The sequence below is a fragment of the Aphis gossypii genome, chromosome 1 (genome assembly GCF_020184175.1).
Source record: "Aphis gossypii isolate Hap1 chromosome 1, ASM2018417v2, whole genome shotgun sequence".
Taxonomy (NCBI): Eukaryota; Metazoa; Arthropoda; class Insecta; order Hemiptera; family Aphididae; genus Aphis; species Aphis gossypii.
Window position 1 is genome coordinate 52,416,925 of NC_065530.1, and position 16,498 is coordinate 52,433,422.

Genomic DNA, 16,498 nt, shown 5'->3' on the forward strand with positions numbered 1-16,498 from the left:
CTATTATTTTTATGAAAAAAAAAAATTAAACGGTTAACGTTTTATTAATAATGTTTTAAACGTTATATACGCCATCCTCAAAAACGCCATTAGTATAAGCTGTATTATTGTGCACGTACCCGAGTTTAATTTACGGTTGCCGAACAAAAATGGGATTATTTCCCCCTTTGTTTATACTACAATGACTACCTATTGAAGCAGCTGTAATCGTATTACTAAACTTTCGGGGAGAAGAATTTTCGCATAAAGCAGCGAAATGGCGAACATGGATCTAATCTAACCGCGATAAGGGTTAGTCCCATTGAGTATGGACTGCGATGTTCCACGTGCGGTATTAAACTTTATCCGTTTCATTTGTACTATGTGTAGATAAAAACATGAAATTACCGCAACGAATAAATAAAACCCTCTAAAATAAATAATAAAAAAATAAAATATGACGTACCGGCACACGAATCATATTTTGATCGACATTTTGATTAACATTTAAATGTACAAAAGTTTTGAAGAATTTCATAAATTTTGGTTAACAATTTTATTTATATCATTACATTATTATTAATAGTATAAATTATATTCTAAAGTCATACGAATGAAATAATGTACCCAATGTACATCTAAGTTTAAAGTTTCAAAAAAATATAATATACCGTAGTTGATAAATAGCATATTTAACTGATTTAATACTTTAACAATCATTAACTAGATCGTGTGCTTTGTTATGTTGGTCATATTATATGATACATCATCTAGTCATTTATACGCGTATAATAATTAATCAAAATATCCGTTTAATAATAATTAACAACTAGGGCTCGGATTTTAAAGCTTAATAACCAATAAAAAAAGCTCACTATTGTTTTAAAAAATCAAAAGAGAAGTAAAATTAGTTTTAAAAAATGCAAAAAAAACATGACCAAAAATTAACACGAACTAGTTATAAAAATGAATAAAAAATAGTGAACAATTAATTTAAATTTAAAAAAAGAATTACCTAATTACCATGTATTTCTTTAGATATACTGCAGTGAAACTGACTCTATATTGTCCCACGGAATATTTTTATACATAGAAAACGACTCTCTACATCCATTGAATTGATCGATGCATACTTCATACAAGAGGTTTTAAATAAATTACAATACTAAATTTTAAATTTAAAAATGGTCGATATCGATGTTAGAGGCATACTGGCCGTATAGATACTGCTCGCTATAATATGTAGATTTTAATACATTTAATAAACATGCCGATAACGAAAACAATAATAATCCAATACCTATAACGCATTCTGGGTTTTTACGTACCTATCTTATTATTTCGATTTTTATTATTATGCTATAGTAGCATAATTAACATATAAAAATTATACAGCTGAAATAAATGAAAAATAAATAAATAAATAAAAAATAAAAATAAAATAATAAAAAATAAAAATAAATTGGTTTATTTGGAATCAGAATTAGACGTGAAACGAATTTGTGTATAAAAATTATATTTCTATCTCACATATGAAAAAAGAAGCTATGCTTTAAAATTCGAGCACTATATTAATAACTTTCATGAGGCAGTTTATTTTCAACCGAGAATTGTACAAGCATTTGACTGATTTACTCAAATAATTTAATTGATAGTATATAATAATATTATGTTAAAACATTGGACACAGACTATTATAATAATATATTGTTAGTATAATATATTATATATTTTAAAAAAAATCTGTTAATAAATTTGGACGAAATAACGCTAATAATTTATGGTTTTTTGTCAACGAGACAGACACTTAATATTTTCTACGTCTTAATATTATCTATACTCATGTATAGGCATTATATTATGTATATTACATGTTACTATGTATCGAGCACAATTAATAATGAACTCGAATGTTTTATGATTTCCAGGTGACGGAAAGTTCGGTACGCGAGAACACGTGACGTACTCGGTCACGTGTCGGGAATGAAGTATTCTTATCGCCGTATGGTACTGTGAAGTGATGATGTAGTGTCGCGACATATCCGGAAATCATATAATTTTCCTATGAATGTGATGTGTGTCTACGCCAGCGGTGTCCAAAATAATAGGTAAGAAATAATACAGAACTAACTAGCTGTTATCGCATTTAGAAAAAAATAGATTTCAAATAATAATAAGATAGAGATGATAAGAACTACCTACATAGGTACCCTAAGAACACATTTGCTGCAGACTTGCAGTCGCAGCTGAAAAAAACCAATAATGATCTATTACTGTGTAGAGGTCTTAACAATACAATAGACAATAGTTCAAACTTCCAAATACAACTATACAGGTGTGTAACGACATATATAGATTTTACATACTTGTTTCTATAACACACTATAAAACAAAACTATCGAAAAACGGTAAATAGATACCTATAATATGAATACATTTCTTACGATTAAATTTGACGACTTCGGGTCAATTCATTCTAATTCCGACTTAACACATTAAATCCCGACAAAACTAAATGGGTTCTTTACTTTTCCTGTGAACCAATACAAATTTTTTCATCGACATATAGATACTTGCACATAACATGTTAGTACCTTGTACACCTTGTACCTATAAGTACAAAATATAGGTATTGACCTGCTGTTGTGTACGATGCACTTTGCAGGATGCAAGTCAAATACAGACTTTGATCAACCGCAACTGCGGCATTTACGCTTTATGCGCATTATTATGTTATATATATATATATATATTTATATATTATATTATTATATGCGATGTGTATATATGTTTGTACATTGATTGCGCGTAAACTACTCTATAAAAACGGTCGTAAAAACGACGACCGACTATTTTATACGTCTATAGTGCGTGGACTTTGAAAACACCGTTCATAATATTCAAATGACGGTCTGGCTATAAGCGCGCGTGCACACTCTGAACGCATAAAACCGTTTTATACGTGTCGTCCTGCAGCAAAATAATATATATTATGTATATTTATATATAATACTGTATTTATGTTTTGTATACATGCGATATCGGAAACTCGCGTGCATAGGCTGTGACTCGTCGTCAATCATCAGATATATTGATATAATATATTATTTTACTGTGCCAATACAAACATTATCGACTATAACACTATATATATATATATATTATGTCTTTCGTCACGATTTTATGTGTACCTATATATACGACTGCATCGGTCAACCGGCCTTTGTTTGATTTAGGTATAGAAAACCTATCTACATATAAAAAAATAGTTACTAAATCTATAAATACATGTTAGCGCAAAATGGGACGCAACAATGCAAAATATAATATAGAATAAAATACCAAGTCACTTTAAAAGCTGTAAGACCTTTTCCCAATAGTATACTTAAATATTTAGATTTTTGAGGTGTTTATCCTGTCAAAAATGTTTTTTCCTTTTTTTTTTTTTTGTGAATTATTAAATAAATAATTTTTATTTGAAAACGTTGATACATCGAAAAGTATTATATTTTCTAACTTGTTTCAATTTATAATTCCAAGGATAATAGCCGAAATATATATATACATGTATTTTTAATCAATTGAATATTTAAATACCAATAATATACACATTATAATTATAGGTTTAATACCTATCGATTTGGAACAGAGTTGTACAATATAAATACAACGTAAAATGTTAATCAGTAATAGGTATTTAGTCAAGTTTATTTCTTTCAAGTTATATTTTATCTACTACCGTATTATTTATATATATATAATCGAAACATAATACCCATCATGCATATTCATAAGATTAAACATTTACATTCTATATATTCGTAATATTGTTATGAAGAACTTTTATATGTATAAGACTAATGTATTATAGTATATGGAATAACGCGACTATACAAAATTTTATAATTTCGATTGCAGTAGGTACATCAATCTTATAGTCCACCGACCACCATATAAATAAATATATATTTATACTCCTTACTTCACGTAGACGGCATAAAAAATAAAGTATTTGCGAAAGAGCTTGATTTTTTTTATTAAATATAAGTGTATGGGCACTGAAGCTATAATTAATTGAGGTTCGTTTTATTGGGTTGATGCATAAAAACGAAATGATTATCGAGTGTGAGTGTACTTGGTCCCCTAAAGTGCGTCAAGTGGTCTAAAGCCAGCACACATAATTTTTGTCCTTCTTAAAAAATACCGTCTACGGACTACATCTCTGCTGCAGATACAAACGGAATCGCCACGAAAAAAAAATAAAACCACCATAACCATGCGGGGCAGTATGTCATCATTATTTTGCAAAAAAAAAAAATCATGGCGCAACGGCGGCCGATGATCCTTCCATCGTGATCGCGAAATTTCGGCGACGGTATTGTGTAATGGTGACGACGACAGCGGCGATGGCCAAGCCGACCGCCGCCGGGCGCCATGCCGGATAGGAGGAGTCGTGCGCAGGTCGCGAGGACAATAATGGTAGCGGAGCGTACCCCTCGACCTGCCGCCACGACCGGACGACGCGCGCGGACGGCCGTGCCGCCTTTCCTTTCTCTCGCTCTGTCCGCGAACTACCCTCGGGGATGACGGGATAGCCGATCGCCCAGATGGCGGCAGAGTCGGCCGCCCGCAGTCGGGTGGTGAAATTTTTGCGAAAACTCCCGGCGGGAATAAAATTATTTTAAATATTATTTCGCGGGACGTATATTCTATAATAGACCTACTGTATAACTGAATCCACCTGTAGCGCCGTGTCTCCGGGGAAACTCCACCGAGGAACCTATGCACAGCACTCCCTCAGGGACTTGCTATAGACGCGGTGCTTTGGATCGCGGCCGAAACGAAAACCTATTCTATTTATAAACACGACGCGTTCCTCTATACTTGGCCGCGACCGAGAGCCGATGCCCCGTGACCATCACCTTTGAACGTAACGTGCGGAGTTCGTGGACGATGTACCGTAATGTCATATTATAATAATGGTAATGGTATAAAATTTCACTCACCTTGGCGCTGGTATGGTCGTTTAAGTGCAGGTCCAGTGATCTTCGACTGGCGGTGTTGTAGGTGTATGAGAGATTATTGGCAAGTAGCGGTCTGCTCGAATTCCGAATGCCGAATACACGACGATGAGTAGTGAGACGACCGAGAAGGGCTTAACTGGTCTGAGTACAGTGATAATAATCGTCGTCGAGCGTATCCACCTATACGAAAAACGCGAGACCGTCGCCGATTGGTCGATGACCAAGGCGGACTGTCGTTTTCTCTTGACCCACATATCCTTTGCATCAGAATCGTGTTTTTTTTTTTTTTTTTGAGACAAATTTATTCGTTTTTTCTTTTTAAACGTCGCTCCCTCGTAATAATGGCCCAGCCGCAATAAACATTGCGGCGTGGCCCAGTGACCCCTTTCTCACCGCACATTACGTGGACAACCGCAGGGTATACCTGACACCACTAACCTATACACCTTTGACGACTGCATTGTCTTGGTCAAAAGAATTCTTTAACCCTTTTCGTTTCTCGCGGACGAGTTTTTTGCTCCGATCTCCGAAACAATAACCGTCGAGACAACGACAAAAAACTACACTCCACGCAACACACTATACATGCGTATTATATTATATTATCATATTATTACCTGTATATTATTGTTATATATTCTATGTGTGATGTGTATGCGTGTTTACGGTGTATATACCACGAACTCGGTTACGGTCGTAACGAAATTATTAGACGCGTTCAGGTGGTCCAATCGGCAATCGCTGTCCATCACGTATAGGTGTAAGTTACGTATAAAATATAAATATAGGTAACCGAAACACACGCCCGCGCGCGCATTAGGTATAATATGTTGTACAAGTATCGCGGTTCTCTGAAAGAAAAAAAAACATCTTTTGTCCCCAAAATTGGGTCATCGCGATGGTAAAAAAAAATTCTCTCATATCCTGAACACGATTTGTAGTAATCTCGCGTCCGAGGGGGGTAGGTTTTAAAAAGCGATCCACGCATTCTATACCTGTATAATGTATCAAAATCACTATAGCAAAAGGTATGTTTCGAACGAGTTTTGGTGTAGGTAGGAGAATGAAAATCAAAATATCATATAGTGTGTACGTCGGATGATCATTTTAAAGCATTATGTATCGAGAACCAATCATATTCCTTTGGTTATGTTACGCTCAATTGAACTATAAATATAATATATTATCATACATACATACTTTAGAATGCTAATTTTTTTTAACGCGTATTCGAGAACTTACATTAAATAGTTAGATAAAATGATAATTAAAAATTTTAATTAAGTCAATTTAAGCACTGCATATTTAAACACATATTTTTACCTACGAGTTATGATCTAAAAAGTATATCTAAGGATATATATTATATATATATATATGAATAATTAATTGAGTTATATTGGCGTTATATTTATTATGTAAAATATACGCGTACAACATTTTTACGACTTTATGACGTATATAATAATATGTATTATGAAAATTGAAACTCATTTCATGCGTAATTGGATTCATGCTTACTGCTCGCACGATTATAGGTACCTATGTACGTAGGTACGTAGGTACGTGTATATCAATACATTATATACCATATTATATGTATACATATAGAATATACGCACAAATCCGTTGTATCTCTGACGTGCACAGAATCTGTGAAAACATACATGACCGTATTTTACATATTAGGTGATATAATTTTTAAAAAAAATACTATATAGGTACGTGTAGGTACGTAATAGGTACGTAATTATAGGTACATACCAGGTGTTCAATAAGGTTGGAAACTCTTAATATTACTGTATGCATATAGATACTTTAACACCTACATAAAACAATAACAGATAACACTACTGTACATTTATAATAATGTAAAATATTTATATCATATTATGGTTTATCAGTCCCAATTAGTCTAATGACCGTATATTTTATATATAAATATCGGCTGACGTACAGTGTGATAAATATGACTCTTGAATTCTAAATATTTATACAATAAGGTAGAAACCAGTACTTTACGTATATATACATATATGACATATACAAACTGAACGATCACGAAACTAACTTATATATTATATCGTGTAAATAATTATAATATATAAATATTTATAATAATACTGTTTAAACCACGAATGTACCTAACTATATATGTTTTTTTAAACAAGTCATTTTTTATTATATTTTCATAGTTGTCTTCCCAAGAATATAACTATATATATATTATGTCCCATGATTTGAGAAAAGAATCACAAATACCTTTCTATACTTAATAAAATATAAAGCTACTGTTTTAATTTTGAGTTTGATTATTCGTTATTTTTACGTTAAATACCTGTTATAACTCAATAAATAATGATCGTACAAACTTAAAATTATAAAAATATTGATTTTGACCAGTTTTCTGATTCTTATATATAAAACAATAGGACATTTAAAACGTGTATAAATTTATAAATTAATACACTTGAATTTTAAAACTTGAAATTTGTGTGTACAAAATGTATAATACTACTTTTTTAATTATGATGTTTAGCAGGTACCTACCTATATATATTATATAATTTGAAATTATTTATTTGTTAGTGTAATATTTTTATAATCAAAATAATCAATTCAAATGAACAATTTACAACGTTTTAATTGTATATTTATATATAATAAATTCATTATTTAAATTAGATAAATCTAAATCAAATTTCACTCACAAATTCATTATTCGAATATCATGATTTATTGAATATTGTAATAACTAATATAGGCGTACCTATATTTAATTTGTAGGTATACAAAATACAATATATTATGCATTTCATTAAATCAAAAATATTCGTTATTATTAATAACTTATTCATATTTATGATTAAAGCAGATAATTTACGATCGAAAAATAAAAGAACCATAAATAATAACATTTATTATAAAAATATATAGTAATTTTAAATATACGAGTATTTCATTCTAAAATAAAATTTAACTAATGCACTACCAATAAATTATTGAATTACGTATAAATATGTATTATTCATTTTATAATCAAAGGATAGCTATAGAAACAAGTGTAAAATATTTATTTATTTTTTTAAATTAAATTATTATTTTTGGTTCCATAATAAATTCAAAAAAAAATCATGTTTATTATCTTCAATTTTAATTTAATACTATATATTATATCTTATAATTATATTATCTATAATATAATATATATATTATATAGGTATGACTATATCAGGAAGTGTAACAACTACCTATGTAGGAAGTGTTATACAAACAAAATAAATATTATGCGATTCCACAAATTAATTTAAAATGCATTTTCAGTATATAACTACTTTTCGTATTACAATGATTCATTATTATTTATTATTTTTCAAACTATAAGTATTAACGTAAATGAATTAATTTTAATGTAAATTTATACACACTATATGCACGGAAATCTATTCGTCAAACTAATTCATAACATAACCATCTTAATTCTTAATGGTTAAAATTTTTATCACATAGGTACTAAAATATCTATCACATATTGTAACACGCAAGTATATAGGTGTCCAAAATATAGTTTTACGTTGTTATAATATTGTATCATAAATTTAATACCAATTATAATATTTCGCTCGTTGCAGGACATCGTTTATAACATTTAATTAAAAATGTATTTATAATATTTATTATTAATGTGTTATTATCAATTTAATACAAATATTTATTATTTTATTATTCTTAGAAAAAAAAAACATCTATCTATGGTATAGTATTGTTAACGTTACAGCGTCTTCATATACGTTAAAAAACCTTAACAGTTATTGCGAGTTTATGGTGCCCGCCCGTGTTCAATTTAATTTATTTAATTATTTATACGGAAATACTGTGTATTATAATTTTAAAAAGTTGACGTATTGTAGACACTATATTATTATACACTATCCCGTTTTATACAGAGATATTATATTATAATATTTGCATTTACTGATATATTGTGTGTTTACAAAATTATTATTTGATGTTAGATAATGGATTTTTCTTTCACACTAATCATTTTTTAGTATATGCATTCATAAACATATTTTTGGAAAACTGGTTTGTACAATTTTTATTCTTTAAAATAATAATATATGCATTATATTATATATAACTATTATTTACCTGTATCCGTGTCATATTGTATTCAATTACCTATGAAATAATATAGCCACATATTATAAGATTGTTCTGCTTGCTGCTTCAAAAAAATTTTAAATTACATACTTACGTATTTCCATTACAACATTCTAAATCCTAATAATAGTGAGTAAAATATTAAATTTATATTATATTCCTAATATTTTGATTTACAACGCAAATATGACCTGTAAAACGTTTTTATAAGCGTACGAATTTTAATTAATAATGTGTTTTAGAATTTAATGTTGTGTAGTGAGTGTATTATATTTTTAAGTTTAACACGTGCATTCTTAATAAATTACTTTTACTACTATCTAACCTAACCTATAGGTTCGAATGTTCAGTACACCTTATCGTGAACCAGAGTGTCACTACTTTTTTTTCATTAATTGTATATTCTTTATACATACCTATTACCTATATGTATATATTATATAAATGCTAAAATCAAACTCTGTACAATGTTTATAGAAATATAAAGCTTATAGATATCAGACCTTTTAAAAATTAGCGCAAGCTCTCGATTGAACCTATGTGGCTATAGATATATCTGTTATATTATAATATCGTACGGTTTTCACAGGACTAAAAAACGTATACACCACCCAAACGTACAATTTTATTGTAATGCCCATGACATGAGCTATCATTTGATCGAAAAAAAAATTACAAAACGTTTTTAAAAATCCGTTAAGTATACATACGATATGCGTCACATATAATATTATAATAATATTATTACACATTTTACGTAATATAATATATTATATTATTGTAATGCGCTATTTATAGAAATCTATGTGTATATTAAAACACATCACGCAAGCCTACTCTTCGCTATATATACCTACTAAAACTGCTACTATACACTAATAATAATAATAATAATAAACCTACACGTTTTTCGTATCGTAGAAAACATCGTAAACATTACGGATTTACTGTCGTGCAATTTCCCATCGGGGCAAACGGGTTTCGCGAGCGTATATAATGCACAATATGTAATATAATATAAATATAAATGTAAGTATGTATGTTATATAGGTATGTATATTATTTTTTATTTCCGATTACAATCTCGCGACGATAACAGTCATACAATTATAGAGTATATTATAATAGATATTTATGAATTGTTTTTCTTTTTCAAAGTAAGGCATTTTGTAATAGATAGTGATAATAATATAATATATAAAAAAAAAATAACAAATTGTAAATCGAGTAGGCTTGCCGAGTAAAACAATATTAACAATAATTTATGTTATAATAATCATAATTTATGTATTATATATTATATGTATATAAATTATAGATGTGTATATGTGTACCTATTTCGATGTTATTATTATGTAACATATTTTAATGTGCGTGTGTGTGTATTAAATGCGCAACCGCCACAATGCATTAATTTATTTTTTGTAACAATCTTAATATTTTGCATGTTAAAAATAAAATGACAAATCGTTATGTGTGTTTATGTAGTAGGTATGCACCTAATATGTATATAAAAATAAAATTGTACGCGAAAAGGCGGCGGTGATGACGTCGTAGGCAGCACCACGGGACCACTTTGGGACGATCGGTATGGTACCCTGTTACGTATACTGAAGGTATACCGGACAGTTTTATAATGCACTCAGGATACATTTAGTATACGTACAGGGTGCCACGCATTATTCGTCGAGTCGACATTTGCAGCTCAGCAGCGGCGCTCGGTGGAGGGCGGACCGCCGGCGGACGGACGGACCGAGGAACTGCAGCAGCTCATTGTGAATCACATTGTAACCGGTGCCACACATCTGGAAATGGAAAGACAATAATATAATATAATGTATATAATAATAATAACGATATGGTATACGCGCGACGTGTTGTATTTGTATAATGTATGTACGGAAAAAAAAAAAATAGTAAATCGAACGACGAAAAAAAACCCTCTAGGCCGGACGCCGCGAACAATAGCTGTTGGTGGCGGACCACGCGAGTCACGGCGTCGCGGGAGAGTGAGAGAGAACGAGCGAAATGATTCACAAAAGATTATTTTTATTCATCGTCGTGCCGGAGGGTGACAAAGCTGCACGAAACCCGACGAGTGTACAATATAATATAATAATATGTATGTGTGTGTGTGTGTGTGTGTACGTATTATACATACATACGATCGCGTTATTATATTATATGAGCACACAAAAGGGTTAGAGGCCATGTTTGTTAGCGGCCATTCGACCGGAGGGGGCCCGAAAAAATTGTAACAACCAGAGCGGAGTTCGTTTAAAAAGGCGCATGTAAATCTATATATAAATCGGCGCGATTACCTTTTTAGGACGAAGAGCTTGAGCGGGACGATTTCTCGGTCGAGCTTCTCGGCGCGATGTGTGTACGGCGGCGGCGTCGACGACGACGACGATGACGCACAGCCACCGCCGACGACGATTGCGGTGTGACGACATATGCGTCGGTCGCGCAAAGGACACGATCGGCTGCGGCTTTTCCGAAGCCGGGCGCGCTGCAAAGTCACCGCCGCGGCGCCTGCGCCCGCCGTTTGCCGCAGACTTTTGCCGGGCCAACGGCGGGTGAACGCTCGTCCCGCCCCGCCTCGGATCGATACGCGACTACGAAGGAGTGGCTTTTCACCCAGCGCCCACCCCCCCACAACGCGCCCGAACGATAAAGTCCTACGCGCACGCGACCCGAAAGGCTGCGCGTCACGGAGTCGTTTGCAGAAGTCCTACACTGGAGAAATTCTCAATGCATCTCGGGACGACAATAAAATAGATCACTTTTCGAGCCGTCGTTTTTGGTGTATAGACTCCAAAATTACGGCAACCCGCTTCCTGTTGTACTTCCGCCGAAAGTCACTAGCCATATAGGGTCGTATAATTAAAAGGCGTTTACATAATAATACCTAAAGTACATCGAACTGGCGGATAGGACGCACGGTACGGGCCATACAAACGACGACGGTTGACGGCACAGCGTTCGGCGTATAAATAATAATATGCGATATTCTCGCGGGTATAGCCGTGACTCGGTAACGCGCAGAGTTTCCACAAGAGCACGCGACGAAAACGTACAAAAATAAAAAACAAATAACTAAAAAACATATTATATGCAAGCCGAACGCACTGTCGCGGCTTAGATAAAAACAAAAGGTAATACGCAACGATAGGGGGAGGTGACAATGTATATTATGTACTTATAACTTAACCTAGAAACACGCTCGCTCGCCATATTACACAAACCATATACATTACAATGTATTGGGCGTACGTGTTAAAATCACTATGTGTACGTATGGAAAAATCGTCACCTCTGTTATTGTTTTTCGTTTCCTCTTCACTTCCGCGCCGCCGTAGTATTGCCGCCGCACCATTGTGTTGGAATAATCATATATTATGCAGTACGCGACGTTCGGTCGTGTGTGTACATTGCGGGCATAATCCGTTGATTCCGATTCTCCAGACGTAATTCCGTCACACGCATTACTCGTGTACGTTATAATGGGCGATGGCGGCATATTTCGCTGCTACACCTGGCCGCGTTGTACTATATTTACCTGTGGAGGGAAAAACAAACACATATAACGCATAAGTATACCATGATAACAATGTATATAATATAATAATGTAACGCGTTCGGCAATAAATAATATACGTCATTGCGTGACACTGCGACGGAGCACCATTAAATACAATAATAATAATAATAATAGTAAATATACGTGCATATATAAAAATATATAATACATACGTATATATATATATATAGGTATTATAGATGTAAGTATATGAGTAAACATGTGGTAACGCGTACCTACGTGAGATTCGTTGACAAAGGACATAAAACATACCTATATACAGATACCTACACCGTCGTCGCGGCCGGATTTCCGTTGTGCGCGCGGATAAGACGTCGAAAGATGACAATGAAAAAAAAAACGAAAACCGAAAACAAAAACAAATCGCGGTCTTCGGCGCGTTCGGCGACGGACGGAAGTCCGCCGCGGCCGACACTGTGCAAATACTTCGGGCCCCGGTGCGGTACTGTGACGGGTTTTTGCGGGGGCCGGCTTATATATTGTATATAATAGCGAAAACGGGGAACGGAAGAGAGGCGAATCGAAATATAAAAAAACAAACCCCCGGCTATTTTTTTCTCCTTCGACCCTCTGATATGCGTGCGTACGCTCGAACACACACCGCGTTCGCATATATACTCTATATATATAATATATCGCTTTGTACGTTATGTGCGGATAGGAGAATGCCCAGAGGGTTGTTACATCGGACGGGAAACGGTTTCGCATCGGCAGCAGCGGTGGTGGAGGCGGCGGTGGGTATATACTCGCTGATGTTGCGTTTATATAAATGCGGCAGCAATGGCGCGCGCAATGGAATTGTACAATTTATAATGGAGAGGGTCGTCGCCGCAGAGAGTGTCGTAATGGATTCCGCGCCCCCATACGGCGTACACATATATATACGTTAAATCGTATACGTGTATATTAATGTGTGTGTGTGTGTGTGTGTGACACGAACGTATTAATGGCAAAACAGCTATCGTCGAACATAATATAATGTGTAGGGTTAAAAACGATATATAGGATCCAGTGAGATGACGTGATATGTATATTGTTTTTAAAAAATATACAAACGGCAGACGACAGTTATCAGACGACTAGCGGGTTTTTATAATCATATATATAGGTACACGTAAAAGGACATAGAAAAAGTAATTTAAGGTACGCATCGGTTGTTTTTTTTGTTTCCATTAATTCATTATCATAATATTGATTTGAGCGTAATTGTGTGTACATAAAAAAAAAAATCCCAATATAACCACCGCCGCCGTTATTGGGTCTTTAGCTGCAATAGGTACCTACTACAGAAGAAGTTATAAATCGAAACTGATACGACCGCAACGCATATTAATTATTTATAATCGGTGTAAGAGTAATTATGACGGCGACTGTAATCGTTAATTGCAATAATTTTAAAATCACAATTTTTCAAAAAATTTCCCATCAGACGTGTATAATTTATTATTTTTTTTCTAAGTTAATTGTATATGACTATCAAAACTAAAACATGGCAACGGCAGTTAAATTTTATACGTTTAAAAAATTTTATAAACATTTATTTTTAATATGGTACCTATATGTATAAGTTCTCACTGCAGAGTTCAACCATCACAATACTCGCAATTACAACAATTATAACACACTACCATTTTATTACTCCCGTGCAATTAATGTTTTTAATTAAAATGATTATATAATATATACCTATTAAATAAAATTGTACCAACTAATTTACTTAAATGGTGAAAACGCATAAATTGTATTTCCTTTCGTCGGTCTACACTATCTTTAATAATAATATCTATAGCTACACCATGGGGTATTATTATTTCCTCTGGACATTTGTTAAGTAATAAAAGACACTTGGGATATAATTTATATAAAAAAAATAATTACATCACAAGCCATATATTATATTTTATATATTTATATATGTCTATGTGTGTGCATATTATACGCATGCACATTGTACATATTGAAGTGATTTTACTAAGGGGCTTATTAAAATAGTAAATAATTTTATTTTTTTAATAGAAAATAATAAGTGAAATATACCTATTGTGTAGGTAACATGTATATTAACTTATTATGCAGACATCTGACATACAGTCTATATATGGAAATATTTAATATATGGCTAGTATAGTATTTATAATGACATGAATGTATTAGTAATAATTTTAGTGTTTATATACCGCATGTATATCTACAGTATAAGTGTGCAGCCGAAATTGATCAAAAATTTGAATTTATTTTAAAATGCTGTTTATTTTTTATTAATGTTAAATAATAACGAAAGTGAAAATCGGTAGAGTGGTTCAACACAACGTACCTATATAAAATGAGTATAGTTATATTTAAATGATCAGTGGTTCTTTTTATCAAAAAGAAAATAACTTGAGTTGAATTAATAAAGTACGGACCACTCAATAAATAAATATGCTAAATAAAAAAAAATATAACCAAAATACACCTCTCCTAATAACATTTTATAAGTCGTTCGCTGACAAAAAAAAATTGGCAAATTAATATGATGATATTATCGATAGGTATTATAAATTTATAAATAATTGAAGTATAATATAATAAATTATAACGCGTTAGTATAGAACACACGGCAAAAAACGCATTCGTTCGGTTCAAAATTTCACGGGCCAATAATTAATACGACGTGCTCGCGTTAAAGTCGGTAAATCATGAAGTATATGTTATACATATATACATATTGTATAAATGTGTGTGTGCATATTATACGACGTGCTCGTAAAACGAACTAAAAGGCAATAACACATATCCGTCTCAGACACAAAAATTTTTTTTATAAATAAATTATTATCCTTTTTTTATTTTTACGAGTATTATTTTTTTCTCACACATATTTTCCCTTATAGCTCTCTCAGTGGCGGCAGCGTATACATAATAGGTACATTTATTATATGAAAACGATTTCGAACGAACGCAGAAAAAGTTATGATTTATTGTTTAACTGTTTAAGCATTAGAAAAATAAACGAAGGTACTCACCATCGTTGTAGTTTTGGTCGTCGACATAGTCGTCTTAAGTCGTGGTGATAGTCGTCCAAGTCTTGGTCGTCGCTGTTGTAGTCGTCTCAATAAGTCTTCATCGTCGTGTGGCAGTCGTAGACTTCTCCTGGATGGCAAACGATTGACTATTGCCGGGACGAACGGTCAGCGGCTATTTAAGCTACTGGCCCCGGGCGGCCTTTACCGTTTAATCGGTCGATAATATTATAATTGTTGTTCGATTATAGATTCGATGAGACTTATCTCGCATTATGTCGTTATAACCGTCCACCGCCGATTATTTCCACACCGCAGTTGACGCACAAAACATTTAACGATGTCGCTTTAATCTGGTTTTTTTTTTTCTAAATTAAATAATTACTTTTATAGTTTGTCCCGACAGCGATATAATTGTCGTGCCGACGTGATGCATTATAATATATTTTCTATACTCTGGACACCTCAGATAAAAATGGTATTACAATGCTTATTATAGATACAATTAATATTATACTACGCGTGCGTCTTATATTCTTATTGATTTCTTTTGCCATCTGCGAGTAGCTAAGTATTTTTTTTCCTTCGACCGAACCATATTATATACTATTATAATATTATATATAGCTTATAAATTATATTATAATACTGTTTTACGATTTATATATACTAAATTATTATTCTGTCACATCGATTTATCGTCGTTTATGACCTAAATTTGGTGT

The 16,498-nt window shown here is 32.6% G+C and overlaps 2 long non-coding RNA genes across 2 annotated transcripts in view; both read right to left on the reverse strand.

Annotated features, from left to right (window-relative positions):
- The window catches only part of LOC114131497 (uncharacterized), a 36,998-nt gene extending 31,866 nt beyond the window's left edge, over window positions 1–5,132 (reverse strand). Inside the window, exon 1 of the long non-coding RNA XR_007603113.1 lies at window positions 4,986–5,132. This is a non-coding gene — a long non-coding RNA (uncharacterized LOC114131497). The remainder of the gene's footprint in view (window positions 1–4,985) is intronic.
- Window positions 5,133–9,770: 4,638 nt separating this feature from the next.
- Window positions 9,771–15,949, reverse strand: LOC126548978 (uncharacterized). The gene is made up of 3 exons (XR_007603103.1): window positions 15,777–15,949; window positions 12,484–12,729; window positions 9,771–10,972 (listed from the first exon to the last, which is right to left on the reverse strand). It is a non-coding gene; the product is annotated as an uncharacterized LOC126548978 (long non-coding RNA).
- Between the last annotated feature and the right edge of the window lie 549 nt (window positions 15,950–16,498).